The sequence below is a fragment of the Scomber scombrus genome, chromosome 1 (assembly GCF_963691925.1).
Source record: "Scomber scombrus chromosome 1, fScoSco1.1, whole genome shotgun sequence".
Classification (NCBI taxonomy): domain Eukaryota; kingdom Metazoa; phylum Chordata; class Actinopteri; order Scombriformes; family Scombridae; genus Scomber; species Scomber scombrus.
In genome coordinates, this window is record NC_084970.1 from 30,483,177 (window position 1) to 30,500,310 (window position 17,134).

Here is a 17,134-nt window from a genome sequence, read left to right on the forward strand (position 1 = left end):
AGGATGCTGCTTCCCGAATGCAGCACAAACAGACTCAGAAACTCTTTTGTTCCCCGAGCCATCAGACTGTACAACTCCACTGTTGGGGGGAGAGGAGGGCAAGGGAGGACATGAGGTCACAAGGTCATTACATCTGTCTATAAATGGTTTATTAATTTGCACTTTTTGAACCAGCACTTTAAACAGTACAATGTTTTTTTGTTTTTTTTTAACTTGCGCTTTATTAGGTCATGTGGTCTTATAACAGTTTTAGTATCCTTATTTATTTTTAGACATTACATGTTATTTAAAAAAATCTTGCTATTGGTTTTATTTACTCTTACATGTACACCACATGTCATTTTTATTGTCTGTTGTTTGTTACTTTATTACTTTCATGCTTAAATTGATCTGCTGGAATCCTAAATTTCCCATTGGGATCAATAAAGTGACTATCTATCTATCTATCTATCTATCTATCTATCTATCTATCTATCTATCTATCTATCTATCTATCTATCTATCTATCTATCTATCTATCTATCTATCTATCTATCTATCTATCTATCTATCTATCTATCTATCTATCTATCTATCTATCTATCTATCTATCTGATTGATTTTTGGGAAGCATTGCTCTCTTCAGCACTACTGTTACTTATTCTATTTATCCTGTGTGGTACAGTATATCGTAACCTTGCTATCACCCCTGTTACTTTGCAGCTCCTGGGTGAACAACCCTGCGACTCTGTGTTAGTGCTGTTGTACATCTTAGTTGTATATTGTAATTCTTCCTCTGCCTCTTTTGTGTAGTCTGAACATGCAGCACCCTGCGGCATCCTTCCAGGACAGACAGGTTGCTCCTTCTGATATCTGCCTCTATGTTTCCTGACAGTGTTTTATAGTCAGTGACTAAAATTCAAGCTGTTTCACACTGTGTCAAATGACTGTCAAATAGAAAGCCTCAGCAAGCCATTGTTACACTGACTAGGTCAATCTATCGTGATCAGGCATCTACAGGCTGTGATCAGAGGTGTTGGTTGATGCTGACATCTAGTGGTTAAAAGTGCATCAGCATCATCTTATCACTGCTCGAGGGTGAAGAATAATAGAATTAATTATATAAATAAATACAAAATAAACACACAGGATGACAAATGAATGCTGCACTGTGATGTGACGTGTTTTCCTGCTTCTCCTTGTAACAGAGGTGACTGCAGGTTGCTACATCCAGGGTCACCGCTTCACAAATTCAGCAACCTTTATTAGTTTATCTCAGAGTTGAGGTAGAAAGACAACACTTTGCATAATTATTGGATTTTTTAGCTGGTGTGACAGCTCCTCAAGAAAATACAACATCATTTATTTGACGTTTGTGTGCCAACCACCGTTGGTTCAATTACCCAAACATTGCAAAAATGTGATTATACATCTTATATCAAAACAAAACAAGATGAACATGTCACCCTGAAAAATGATCTTGTATTTAAAATTTAAATTTTTGTAAGAAATCATTGTCAGGGGCGTCCTGGTGGGCAAATGATTAAGGTGCATATCATATTACTACTGGTTTGATTCCCAGCTGGAGGGGCCTCATTGCGTGCCGCCTCGCCCCCCTTGTTTCCTGTCTTGCTATACTGACTCTCAAAAAAGGCAAATGCCATTAACATAATCTTAAAAAAAAAAAAAAAAACTACTGTTGACCTTTTGCAAACAGTACTTGATAGACTTTGATTTCTAAAAGCTAAACCTTGTGTCAAAGTCTCCTCCTTTATATTAAAATGTACAATTAGGATTTTATATTATATTAAACACTATATATACAGTTTACAGCATTTAACAATGTTTATTGGACATTCTGTGCAATGTTTTTTATATAACATCCACCGCATGATCTCTAATGACATGAAAAGCTTTTAATCACTCTGCGGTAATTAGTGAGCAGATGGTAAATATAAATGAGGTGTTAGCTGTTCTTAAACATGCCCACTTGGTTCTCAAAGGAAACATTCTTGGCTTAACTTTCCATTTGTCACATGTTAATGATTTGAAGGAAGCTTATTTCTGTGATATGTGGTTTTATCCTTTCTTATGTCACATCAAAAACCATAACAGTTATAAAAAACACTCTAAATTCTCTGCTTTGTGAAAGCCAGCGGATGGCTCTTAGATGATGACAACTCAATAACTTTGAAAATATCTTTTAACTGTCCAGGATGTCTTCTTGATAATTTCTCTTTCTGAATTATGGTTCAAAAAGTGTATTTTACCGTCAGTCAGAAAAACAAAAAGTACTGTTTTGGGAAAAAAATCTGCTGATATTACGACCGCAGCTTTTAAAAGTGCTGGATGGCACAATGATTCAAAGCTATTATGTTTGCTGTTCTCTGCTTATCAATGTCACAAAGGCTTTGGAAAGAATAAACAAACATGAAAATGCAGTTATTTTGTATCTCTGTCACAGAGTGTCTGAGTTGACATTGAAAATATCAGTTGACCATGTGAAGGTGTGTCCTTCTGCGGTACTGTGGTTCAGATTTAAGAGGACAAACTTCGCTCATCGCTCTGGTATTTGTTGTTTATAGTGAACATGTGGACACTCTTCTACAACGCCTCGATGTCTGTGGTATTACTTATCCGTAGAAATGAGTCTGCTCTTTGTTTGTCCAAAAACAAGCTCTGCGTGCAAGTCATTCTCCTATGACACAGTCATGAATGTGTATAAAAGTGGGTTTACTGGGTTTATTGGGTTGGTTCAGTTTACTACAAATAAATGGAAGACATACAGAGATTTTAAAGCTCCACTTATCAGAGTCTTTTTAGTAACAAAGGTTCAAAGTAGTGTGTGTAAGAAGTTGAAACATCAGAAAATGATCAATTCTGGGACTCTATGCAGCTGTTTAACCTCTTATAGCTTACTGCTTTGGTTTAATGGCATGTTTACTCTGTGGTTCTGTAGGAAAACTCCCATGCACCAGTTCTGAGACATATTGGGCAACTGCTTTCAGAAAAAAACCCACTGCCCAGCGCCAAAGGGCAGATCAAATTAGCAACAAGCTGGTGAAGAAAGTCAAACCTTTTTTTCAGGAGTTAGTTGAGACCAAACCTAAAAGGACTTTGAATATTATTACAAACTGAACTTCAAATTAATGTTGTGCATAAGTTCTCCATAGTAGCTTTATAAGGTGATAATATTTCAGAAATGTGAATTTTTCAGCTTGTTTTGGAGCTCTTCTGCCATCAAGGGGACCCTGACACAAACAAAAAACAAATACATGTATGCCACTTCAACCTGAATATGAATTGAATATAATAACTGATATAATTACACCGACCATTTCTGCCCTATGATTAGCCTGACTAATTAGTGGTTATATAAAATGTCCTTCGGCTACCTGCGGAGAATAACCTTGCTGTTGGCCGTACTCCAGTTAAGCTGTTTACATGCCCCTTTGACATCCTGTAACTGAGTCTCTCAATGTCCATTAATAAAACAGATTATTCTTGTACCACCTGAGGTGTTCACCTGCCCACATACACAATGTTTCATCAGGAAGGATGAAAAACATGCAGCAATCGACCTCAAAATTTGACTGAAGAGCAGACCCTAAAATCCAAAGGAAAGACATTATGATCTTGTTTTAGTTCTTTTCCAAAATATCTTCTGGCTGATAAACAAATGCACCCTTTCCATTCAATTAAAATTAATTTAAAAGGAGTAAGATTTTCTATGTCACAGTGATCCATTTAGTGTCAAAGTCATCTGATCATCTTGAGATTCATCATGAGTGAATGATAAATTACAGCATGTCTAACACAAGTCAGTAACTTTAGCTCATCTTTTCTTTGCCTGCACATAAAGAAAACTTCTGTAATGCAAGCATCACAGATGGACACTATTTTCAGTTCTTTTTATCTACGAAAATACTTTCTTTTTTTTTTTTTTTAATTTGATCTTTTATTAAGCTTGAGAGTTCTGTTTTTTATGTTAAATGTAGCCATGAGGAAAAAGAGAATCAGGAAACTCGAAACAGCCTCATAAAGCCTTTATTGGTTATTCGTAATGAAAAGTTAATAAGCTGTGGCCGCTGCCTTTTGAGCCTGTTTTCCCTGATGATGAAGGCCATGATGCTGACTGCTGTACAGCCAAGTGGTACTTTGTAAAGCATTTCATAAGAAAGCAAAAAGAAAAAGAAAAAAAGATGCCAAACAGCCAGGGATAAACAGATAGGAGCTGTTAGTGTGTATAGTGTGTATCTAAGGGTTAAACCCAAAATATATCAAGGCAGAGCCATTCAGCTTTCTTTTCTGCCTTTGGGTCTCACTGGTTTCTGCCAGACACCAACCTTAAGAAGATGATTACTGTATCCTCCCCTTACCCACAGCAAAACATCTTCACACACACATACACACAAATCACATACTATTTGTGGGTTTTAAGGAGGTATCATTAATATTTTTTTCTTTTTGTGAGCTTGCAGTAACATATCAGGTGTGCAGAGACAGTAATCAAGCCCACAGAGGAGGCTCAAAGCACAGGAATATATAAAAGGAACAATCTGGCTCTACATGAAAAACATTTATTTTCATGGCTAACCTGCAGCCATGTTCTTCAGTTAAAACTGTGAGGGATCCATTTTTTTGTTTTGTTTTCCCATCTAAACTGACACACTCTTTGAGTATTGAACACCTTTTTTTTTAAAAGCGACTGAATCAGTATGCGGGGATGCTCCACACAGCTATTGTTCAAATGTCACAAGCATGTTATGAAAGACCGAGAGCATGATTACATGCTGTTATCTTAGATTAATGCGTCTTCTTGAAGCATTTTTATTGCTAAATTTAATTTTTCACCAACTCTGCTTAAAAAAACCCCATTAGAAAACCTCCCAGGAACCGCACAGGATGATACTTTGTAGAAATTATGCACTTTTTCTTTTTATGATCAGCTGAGGAAATAAGCAAGAGCAAGCACACTTTGGGTTGTTTCATTATGACTCTCCAAAGATTTGCAAAGTGTTTCTCTTCACAGGATGAATCAGACTGAGCTACAGCATCTTTGGCATACATGGAGAGCACATGGAGAGCAATCATCAAATCTTATGTTTATCCAGAGCATCCAAGAGCCTCAATTTGGAGATCTTACTTGGAAAAGAAAACCCTCTTTTATTCTACACATGAAACTTTAATTTAAAAAATATCACTGTGAGATTGAAAAGTATGTTATAACAGCTGTAAACTTCTTGTAAAAACATGTGTTTTATGAAAATATGTATGAATCCTGTTCCATTTTGAAACCAGACAGAGAGAGAAAGAGAAACAAACATCCACAGTGTGACCTGTATTTCCGTCTGTTTGCGTCTAATCAGAGTAAATTAACCTTAAATACTATAATGGTTCAAAGGATGCTTCAAAAGAATCACATAAGTGCAGCCCCATTATGTTATTTTGCTTGCTACATGTTCCATCTTTTCCCAAATAGACTCTCTGTTAGAGCCAAAGGGGCCTCAGATCTCTGAGGGGACAAAAAAAGAAGCTCTTCAATGTCCACACATTAAGACTTATTTTCTTCAATGTCCTTAAAACTGCAGAGTATAATTTACAGGAATGATAATAAAATATGAATCACAAATTGGGAAATGGTCTCTCATAGTTTGCATATTAACTGGACACACTTTCTGGTCATTTTCCCTTCAGTTCTAGCCAGCAAAGCTTTTGTTTTATCACTTAATATCAGCCTTGAGTTGCCATGTCAGGAAGATAAAAATATTGAAGGGATAAAAATAGGTGACAGCTGCAGTGTAGAACATTTTCTGCATTGTCATTGCGTGCAGTCTGCGTGATTTTGCCATTGAATGTAGGAGCTACACTGTACGTATAACAATGCAAACTGCATTTCGCCATTCAACATCAAACAGAATTTATGCAGGAACATGTATGCATGAATAAATGATGTGTGTAGTCTTTTTTTTTTAGAAGAGCAGGAACATGAATAAAGAATATATACAGTATGAATGAATGAATGATTGAGTGAATGAAGGGGAAACATTTCCTCCATCATCGTTATTCACTCTACATGGTTGCGTTTGACAAGACTGAATGAACATGGCTCCCAACTGAATGTATTTACCCACACGCATCGGAAGTTATTGACAGTGTGATGAAAGCCAAATGAATCGTCTGAATGCTCACAGAGGGAGGTTCAGTGCCTCCTTTCTTTTAGCAGAAGAAACAGAGTCGCCTACGGTTAGGAAAGAGAAAGAAACGATGATTATGCAAAGCTTAAAAAAAACAAACAAAAAAACATCATCTGGTAAATTGTAAAATGAAAATATATTTTATTTTATTCATGTGTTTTGAGACAATAAGAATATAGACCCAATGTAATTTCTTCTGTGCATTCTGCATTCTGATTTGAATAATAATTTGTGTCTGATGTGGTACTTAAAAAAGTTCAAATATCTTCTTAGAAATTCTTAAAATTGCATCGACTTCTCCTTCATTGAAAATGCAGAATCTACAAATATGTTGCTAAGGTTGGTCATGTTGTCCACTAGCACATTTCGAATCAGATTTGGGCTGAAACATGTACGGATGTATTTGAGAAGTTTTCATTTTGAGTCAAAGAAGTGAAATCCTACTTCTGTCAGCTGACGTGGCCTCCAGAGCCACTGGAAATCTACCGAGGGGCAGCTTGCTGTACCTGACCAATCAGAAGAGAGTGGGCTCATCAGGAGGGGGACCTTAAAGAGACAGGAGCTAAAACGGCCTGTTTCAGACAGAGGCTGGACCAAGGAGCTGCATAAAGAGCCGGTATAAGATAAACTGTTTTTTTGAACTGGAAATCATGTAAAGATATTCAGGTTGAGCCCCAGGATACAAATATAGACCAGGAAATATGCATGATTTATCCTCGTTGAAGGTTTTTAAAAAAAATTCAGATAGAGGGTGTGGTATGCTATGCAGATTTATAGCCCCATGAGGCAAATTTGTGATTTGTGATATTTGGCTATATAAATAAAAGTGACTTTATTTCTCTCTGCCAGGGTTTATTTTTTGATAGGAATACCACTGGGAGTTGCTAGACTCAGACATATTCAAATCCAACACAAAGGGGCTTTAACGTAACTATCATTTGGCAGGTCATTGTTGAGAAAGTGTAGTAATCCATTGATATTTGATTGTTATAATTTACTTTGTCCTTTATCTGTTAAATACAAACTTATATAAAGTGTATACATTAAGTATACTTAAATATAAGTCTGTCACATTCTCTCTTTGCACTGTCATTGTCTTTTCCTTATTCTCCTTTACGTCTTTTTATTATATTTTACGCAGAGGTCGAGGAAAAGTGTTCTTCAAAGAAAAAGGAATTTATTGTTTGACTATTTGGATCCAGTCACAGAAGGTTACTGAGGGAACAGTGCAATGTGCTGCATGCTAATGTGTATCCTCATCATTATCTACATCCTGATGATGACCTCAAACGACTTTACAGACTCTGTAAAGTTCCTGGAACTTAATGTACAGAGTTACAGCCAGATATACAGAGATAAAACTGGCTTTCATACATGGGTTTAACACTGAGCGAACATAAACATGAATTAGTATTCATAAATGTGCCATGTGACTGTTCATAATGCATGTATCAGGTTTTTAAGTACCCCACCTTTTTACTTTTTCATGACTTTTGTGCACTTCGGTTTTGCACAGAAATTTAAAGCATGTTTATTGTCTGTTTGATATTTAGACACTTATTTATGTCCCTGTTTAGGCTACATGATCCCATTAGCTTCAAACACTGGCAGGCAACGTGAGGAGCCAGCGACAGGCTGTCTGTGACAAAGTCAGTGTGCTCTGTGACAGTAAGCTCATTTACGGCTGTATCAACAGCTGACCTCCAAACAAGGATATCTTCACTGCTCTACTTTAAATTATTATAATTTGCTTGTGTTAACAAAGTTTGTGTCATGGACATCTGTCTAGAAATGTATGCAAATGTTGGTTAGTAGGCAACAATATGTAAAATAGTTTAAGGTTATGAAGTCAGTCAACATACCATACTTTTATTGGCCTGTGTTCCTCCACTGTGCCTAATTCAACATGCTCTGCTGTCTTTTCTACAGCTGGTACTGACAGAGTGGATGCTGTATGTGTTGTTTTTTTGTTTTTTTTTTTTATCTTGTGGTCTTTTTGTTGTTGTGTTCTATGTGACTTGAGGCTGCAAATTGAATTACCCTGCAGGGATAAATAAAGTTGTTCGATTGATTGATTTTTAAACGTCAGTTTTCTCAATTTGAATTGTGTGACATTTTAATTTTTTCAACTTTTTTTGCACCATTCATTTTATCTTTTGCCCTGATCACAATGTCGGCCGGATGGTCGGCCCACCACTGTGGTCCAGAAATATCTCAACATTTGGATGAATTGCCATGACATTTTCTACAGACATGCACGATCCCCTCGACAGTGAATCCCAATGATTTTTCCTCTGACTTTTCCTCTTGCACCACTATGCAGTTGACATTTGTAGCTGTGAGTAAAATATCTCGACAACTATTGGATAGACCGTCATTAAATTTGGCGCACACGTTCAATGTCTCCCTCAGGATGAATTGTGACAGCTTTGGTGATTCCATGACTTTTTAATCAAGTGTGTGTGTTGTGTTCAATTCTTTGGTTAATTAGACCAAATGCCTGTAAAACTAACAACATTCCCATCAGTCTCAGTCCAATCTCAATCTGCTCTGTGTTTACCAATCATAAGAAATTGCTACCTTTTACCTTTAGACTGCAGTCAGGTTAAAAATGTGCACGGCAACTTTACTTGAACGGTGTGGCACACAGTGGGGGCGACACGAAATAGCATGTTGGTCGGGTTGTAAACACAAACTGCAGGTGCACATATTCATGTCTCCCTCAGGATGCCTGCAAGCATGGTTAGCGGGCTTACAACAGCAGTCCACAAAGTTTTTAATTATACAACTTTGCATTGAACACTTTACTCTGCATTGTGTTCTCACTAAAGACACACAGCATCTCTTTTTCTCTGCTGCTTGTATCATTGTGCAGTTACAAAATAAAAATATAAACCATCAATACTTTCAGAATGAGAGGTCTCACCTCAGACTCGTTCTCTCAAACTGACTGGACACCAGTAAACTTTGTGATTTTTACGTGTCAAAGTTCAATCAGATTGAACTCTGAGTGAAGCAAAAGGTGACAGCAGGCGAATGTGTCTTCCACATAGAAATGAACGAGAGGTGAAATCCGATGTGACTGCGCCATTAGTCTTGTTGTCTATTTTTTCTTCTTTCTCTTTGTCTGTTTTGGGCTGTAGGCTGAAGCACTTTGGATCAACTGTGCTGTGTGTAAAATACAGGGTTGGGAAGGTTACTTTGGAAATGTAATGAGATTATTAGTTACCTTATTTAAAATGTAATAAGTAATGTAACTTGACAACATTTGATTACTTGTCTAATTTTCTAACAAATGTTTTCAACTGCTGGGGTAAAAAAATCTAACTTCAGATGTTAAGGGAGATTATTTCTTATAAAGCAAGATTTATCTCTAATTTGAAAATGTATTCATTAGTTCATGTAGATTTTGGAATATAAAATAAAGAAATGTTATGAAATGTTAATGAAGTCTGACATGGGGCTTAAGTGGTACTGTGACACCATTTAAGCCCATGTGTGCTCCAAATAAGGTTCATGTCATGATTTATTTACAAAACATATTTAAAAAAATATTAATTTCAAAGAATTGAAAAAAGCAATATATGTATTCAGTGACATGTTAAATAATAAAAAATGAGGAAAAAACCCTCCTGAGCAAAATCTTAAAGGTCTGACTTCAGCTGTAACCCCCTTTGTAATCATCAAGTTACTTCCCAACACTGGTAAATATATATATTCATTCTGTGTTATTTAATTGGTGGCAGATTACAAAGGTATGCTATAATAATAAGTTAGTAGAATAAATGATAAGAACATAGGATTTTTTGTGTGTATTTTGTACTTTTTTTGATTACTGTGTGCCTTTGTGTCAATAGGAAAACAGTGTTTACTGCTCTGCTGCTGGTATCCTCTGTGACTTTTCCTTTTCTTTTGAGATGGATTGATTTATTAACAAGTTGAAGTAGATTTAATTTTCAGAAAAAAACAAAAACAAAAAAAACACCAAAAAAACAAGTACACCCCCCTTTCTCCATGTTGTAAAATCACCAGAGCACACAAAGCGTTGAGTGCCACTTCTGCCTCCCTTGTCCACTCAAATCATTTCAGTCTCGACATGACTCAGTTAACAGATAAATGAGACAACAACAACAATCCAGGCTCATCTGACGCACCAGTACCTGTGTGAGTTCACAAAGTCACACGTCACCCGGTAGCCTGATATAGACCAGAGACAAAAGGCGTGGATGAAACCCGACCTTGTCTGCCTCCCCTCCTTCCTGTTGCCATGACGACAGCAGCCGTTTCCAGTCTCTCTCTCTCTCTCTCTCTTTCTCTCTCTCTGTGGAAGGACTCAGAGGACCTGTAGCTCACAAACTCCACCCACTGAGGGGGGGGGGCTAATTCAAAAATCTGACCTGGCAACCCCGCAACCTGGCAACTGAAAATTAATACATTCAAGTTATGTAGATTTAGGGAAACAATGTGGTTACAAATTGAGTTCCCCCCCAAACCCCACACACATACACAAACACAAAGACACAAGTCCACTTCCTCTTCTCTTCTCTTGTCCACTAATTCACTTCCATCCCTGTCCTGTGTGGCTCTTCTCACGGCGTGCAACTAGAGGCGGTTCAGGGTGTGTTGCTATTGTTGGCAGGTGTACGAGCAGGTTGAGCAGGTCTTTCCCTGAATGCTCCTCTGTTGGGCCGTCCTCCCCTCGTCTCTCTTCAGGGCTGATTGCTGATTCACTCTCACATGTTGGCAGCTCAGTGAAGAGATTTTTGTTGCCTGTGCACCTGTTCTCATCTGATTATAGCCTAAAACTAAGGTAAGGATTTTTCACTGAGGAAGGATTTATTTCTTTGTCCTCTTTTAATTTTCCCAGGAAATGTGTGAAACTATAAAAACTGTAAAACTATAAAACTACTAATACTTAAGACTATAAAAAATGTTTAATAAGATTTTGAATTTCTATTACATTTTTTAGTCTTCTTTTTAAGGAGCGATTTTAGAGTAAAATACTTTTTTTTATATCTGGCGACTATAAAATGAGTCAGTTAAACATAAAATGTGTAAAATGAGTAAAATGTGTACAATTCAGCATTACCTGGCAGTTTTTCCCAGAACAGCTCTCAGAGTATCAGAAATACTAATACTTTCATTTTCAGTGTGACAGAGTTTGTGTCTCAGGGTGTCAAAACATTCAAACCAGGAGATGACATACAAACTGTAGGACCTTACATAACCTGAACAGGAGAATATAAACAATATATTTACACAGACATCTTTACAGTAAACTCAAAAGTAACACCTGTGTGGGATCAGTGGTGAAAAAAGTAGTAAAAACATTTAAAAATAAGTTTAAAAAAATAGCAATATAAAGATACTCCATTACTCTCTACTGTCCTCAAGTGAAAGTATTTGTCACCATACATGTTTAGAATATCAAAAATAAAAGCAAAAAGCATGCAAATGACACCTGTCAGTGTGAACTTGATTATGTAATTGGTTCATAATTACAGATGCAAGTGGTACTTCAGTGTTGTAGTTGGTTAAGGTGGAGCTAATAGGTTACGTTTTATGAATGTAAAATATGTAAAGTATGTAAAAACACAATCTGTAACTTCTGTAACTGTAACTGTTAGATTATAGATAGAGTATAGAGTATAGATATTAAGCACTACTTTTAACTACTTCATTTGCTGTTGGGTCATTATATTTATAGAAATACATTACATTTTATAAATATAGCGTATGCAAAAACTTGTTGCATTTATTTATAGCTGTTAAATAAATTCAGCTTAGTACATAGAACAATAATTACCCCTGAAATGTAGTGAAGTATAAGTATTAAGTAGCATAAAATGTAAGTAAAACTAGCTCATAATTGTTGACCCTGCTGAGCTGCCTGTTAATGCTAGGTTGAGTAAATGTACTTTGGCATTTACAACCGCCTGCTTTGGATATTTACTCACACAGATATTGAGGTTGTATGATGTGGCAAATGTGATATAAATTATATTGCTATAAGATGAGGTGAACTTTAAGTGAATTGAAGGATCCATGGCCTAAATGTCAGGTAATTACTGTCAGTAAATTTCGAGTCTATTGTAGGAGTTCTGAAAGTGTGTGTGTGTGTGTGTGTTTGCTTTTTTGAGCCTATATGAATATGTGTGTGTGTGTGTGTGCGTATGTGTGTGTGTGCATTAATATGAGACTCCATGTGAAGTCATGGCTGACAGGTCTGTTGAGGTGATACAGGATCTGACAACACCAGCAGAGTGGGAACTCTTTTTAACAGGCGGCTCTCTGGGTGTGAAGGGTCAGAGGCAAACATCTCTCGTTGATGGGACGCTGACGGCCAAATAGCCTCCCAGCTGGTCCGGCTGCTGCAGTTTTTCATTTTTTTTTAAGAACAGGTGGAGAGAGTTACTCTACAATTCCCACTTTGATGGCAGATGTGACGATATTTATGACTATAAACAGACTGTTTGAGTGTACACAAACCAGGAAACTGTGGTTTGAAATGAAACAGACTCTACATACAAACAGTGGTGACATTTGCACTCGCAGATATAAATCAAACAAACATAACCTGAAACATTTTTAAATATGAAGTTGTCCGTGCTGACGTTTACTAAAAAAAGCAGCACCTCTACAGAGCTGCTTGTCACGGTTTTACATTAACTCAATTACAACTGATTCACAGCCGTCAAGAGCATAATTACAATTCAATCCTCCACAGATTTCATTTTGGGATTCACGTTTCAATATGCTCGGCTAGTAAAATAATGGGGGGGAAATAACCCCAACAACTTCTTTTTAAAAATAGAAGTTTTTGTTATAATGTATGACTGAAAAGTAATTAATAATCAAACACTACTTTATTTCATAATCTTACATGGACCTAAGTGCAAAGTCACTGTACTGATAGTAGGGAGAGTAGAGACATTTACACTTTTACGCAAATTGTAATTATAATAAAAATGTAAATTAAATCTGACAAACAAGGATATGAAAAGAAGGAGAGAAAAAGAGATCATTCAGAGGTAGAAAAAGGTTAAAAAGGAGAAAATGATATGTAGTTTGTAGATTTGTAATGTAGGTGAAGCTCCTGGTACTTTTACATTTCTATTTTAAAGTTTTCATTCACTGAAATCCTCATAGACAGAAAAACTAGAGTCTGCTGGATGACTAAACAATACTACATCTTCCCTGTAATTACTTCAACTTTAGTTCAAAGAAGTCATGTTTTTTACCCATGAGCCCCGGCTGTTATATTGTAGGGGGCTTGTTAATTTTAGGACATTTTTTTGTTTGAAATTGGACACAATACACGACAACATAATAGTGACATTTATCCAAAATTGACACAGAATCTGAAACTGAACTGATCTAATGTATTATCAAATTTCTTTGAAGTGCAATAGTGAAGTGTTTAGCTTCTGCTCACCATTAGTGGTGCACACAACTGACATTTGAATGTTTCTTTACTGAAAAACGCACTCTTGGAAACTCTATTTTGTCTAGTGACAAATTAAATTGTCTTTTACATTTAACCCTCACATACTGTTCATTTCCTGACTCATATAAAAATGTGTATCAGCTGCACACAAATGTTAAAAAATGATGCGTTTTAAGTCTGGCTAAAAGAAATCTTTTACGTTGTATTCATAACTCTCAAATATAAAAATAGGTCAACTTTGACCCTGAACAGTATGTCAGGGTTAACAGCCATTAGAGGCGAAGTCAAAACATTAACCTTTGCCTTGACAGTGCTGAAGATTGTAAAATCCAGATTTTCAGGCAGGATCACATTTGAGAATGTGAATCTGTAGATGGAAGTGAACCAATCACTGTATTCCCATTTACTATTTTTTCAAGGTGCAGTGTGATTACTCTAAACTGTTCACCCCCGTCCCTCTATCTCGGTGAAATGAACTATTTTCTTTAACGATGCCCCCCTCTTAGTGTTGTATCATCATCAAACTTGAACAGTTTGATTTATCCTGCGTTCACCCAGCGGGCTGCGCCATCAACGGCCCGCTGGATGGACTGATTTCACACAGAGCAGAGAAAATATAGAAACAGGGCTGATGTCATGTGTGGACGATAAACAAGCTTGTTGAACAATAGACCTCAGATGAACATTCCTGCCTCATTAGTCACTGGCTGTCAGTGCAGTACATGTTTCCATAAACATACTTCCATTTCTATTTTTATTCATGAATGCCAGTTTCATTGACGTAAGTGGAGAGTAGTGGTAAGGAATGAATTCAGAAATCCCAGTTTGTGTTTAAAAGAATGTGAATATAAATGTTTTGGGTAGACATTGAATTCCTTTTTTTTCTTTTTTTTTTTTTTACTTATTAAGAGTTTTTTGTCTTGTTTCTTAGCTTATTTTTGTATTTTGTTAGTGTATTAATCTTAGTTTGTATGTGAAGTACTGAGTACTGCTCTGAGTGGTGACTGATTGCTTTATGCTTTCTGTGTTCATATGTGTCTGTATGGTTTTCTTGTTCTCTTTTCTAAGTGTACCAATGTCGAAGTAAGCACTGTGTAACCTGTGTTACAAAAGGTGACATATTATTAGTGTTTTACTTACTTATTTAGTAATACTTCTACTACTTATGGTATTCATTAGTATCAAAAAAAGGGCCAGGTTACCACATAACTTGAAGGGTCACAGACATTATGAAGTCATGAAAAAGTAATGTTTGGTTAATCATGACTACAACATTTGGACTACAGTTCTTTTTTTCTTCCTTTTTTTCTTAGTTTTTTTTTAATCTGTCTGTTTAACTTCAGAGTGAAGTATGAAGAAGACATGAACATCATTAGAAAACACATTTAAGTATTTATTAAAACATATTAAGTTTGAAATAGTTTTTTCTTGTTGCTTTTATTGTAAGTGATAGGAGTCTCCAGTTTTTGTAAAAATATATCTAAAGTGTAAATGAGATTTAAGTTTAAGTTCAAATGAGACTGAAGCAGTCAAATCAAGAGAATATCTTCCATAGTAAGTATTTTTGTTACTGTCGCTCTGCTGCATCTCTTAACAAGGAAACAACGTCCAGGGAACCAAAAAAATAATTCAAATCTGTGAGATATCCACTTGATCAGACTGCTGAGGTCTTATAATTTATATTCAGATAAACTCTTAATTTACATTAAGAGAGCATTAGAAAGGGATCTTTCAATGGTCGGTATGAAGAGGAAGAATTATAGCAGCAAGGATAACATGTTTCATGTTCATATGGACAACTATGAACTTATCCTTTAACAAGTCAGCAACCATAATAACTGAAATTGTGATATTGAAGTTGTAGCATTAATTAACAATTTGTTCTTGCATTACTGTGTACACGAGAGGTATTAATGAATCACAATAATGCCTTTTCATGCATGAAGTTATGCATTACCACTTGCACGCACGGAAAAGCATTGACACCAATAATAAGTGTCAACAGCTTTATAAGAAAATGTCATTTTCAGTTTATTTACAGTCAGCAGTTCTTCTTTGAAGTCAGTATGCAGTAACGTGTTTTCAACTAGTAAAACCAGACATGTAAAAATCTCGGATTTGCATGTTTAAACCTCTGTAGCTGCAGGCCACAATATTACACACTATAGGACCTCTTGCACTGATCATAACAAGAATCAGTTCAGAGCAAAGCAGCTGATCAACAGAGTCACGCGCTGACACAGCCCTGTGGGAAATAACTGGAGCTGCAGTCATCTGTGTATTGGAGTGAAGCCGAGGGGAGAACACATAGCTCAGAGGCCACCTGTGTAAACTCATGTTGTCAGAAGTCACTGATCTCTCTGCAGATTGTGTTGAACTGTGCTAACTCGATGTGTAACAATGCAGGAGTGACTGTGTTGAGATTTACCAACAGGCTCCCGATGTAGCAGCTTGGCATGTCATGTTCATGATGCTGTGGCCCATGTTCACCACGCCATCAAGTGAGCACTCTATGAAGGACGGGGGTGGTACCGGATTAGTCGTTCAAGGATTTTTCATTTTGACTTGTGTCAGTGCAGCTGACCTGCAGTGTTAAAGCAGGTGATTTTGCACTTCTTGAAAATAGGAAGAGACAGGGATGTCTTCATGCACACTGAGTGTTTGCGTGTGGTCGGGGAGAGTTAACACCTGTGGCTCCTTCTTGATGATCTTTCTCCTGAAAGGTTGATAAATAGACCCTTCAGTTAATGAAAGAAAACCAGAAAAGATCATTAGTAAGCCGTTTAGTTTGCATTTGAATTCAGGATGCATTTACACGCCAGTCTCTTTACAGTCTGACTGAAAATTACAAGGCACAGACTTGTAATTATTACATTTCATATACAGTAATTATATGGTGAAACTGTTATCATGGGGACACACACACAAAACACTCACAGTTGATGTATCGTGATAAAAGCATTCAACCGTGTCATATATGCAATGTTGAAAATGTATGTATGTACATTTAACTTGCTTGTTAAATTTCTTCTCAGTTTCTGAATAGATAACTAGCTGCTTTCATGTTTCATTTCATGGTGTGTTATATAATAGTCAGTTTCACAATTATATGATTATGATTTTATAAGAATATTTTCTGATGCGTATGTATTGTAGATTGTGAAGCTCTCAACCATCTCACATGGTCTTTGTCCATGGTCTTTGACCAGGTGTCCAGGTGAACCGTACATGCTCAAAACATGACGTTATTCAGAGCAATTTTAGGACTTTTGGGACTTCTCATTCACATTGGCCTAAAAAAGATGAGCTTTGACAGTTCATGCTTGACCTTAGAAACATAACTCAGCATTCACTTAATCGCTTATGCTGGAGCTTTTGACCAACTTGAGCTTTAAACATTTAAGTTAAAGGGGACATATCCTGCTTTTTGTTATTTTCTGTTATTCTTAACTAGACAGGAGCTAAACCAGCTTGTTTCTGACAGAGACTGAACTGAGGGGCTGCATAAAGA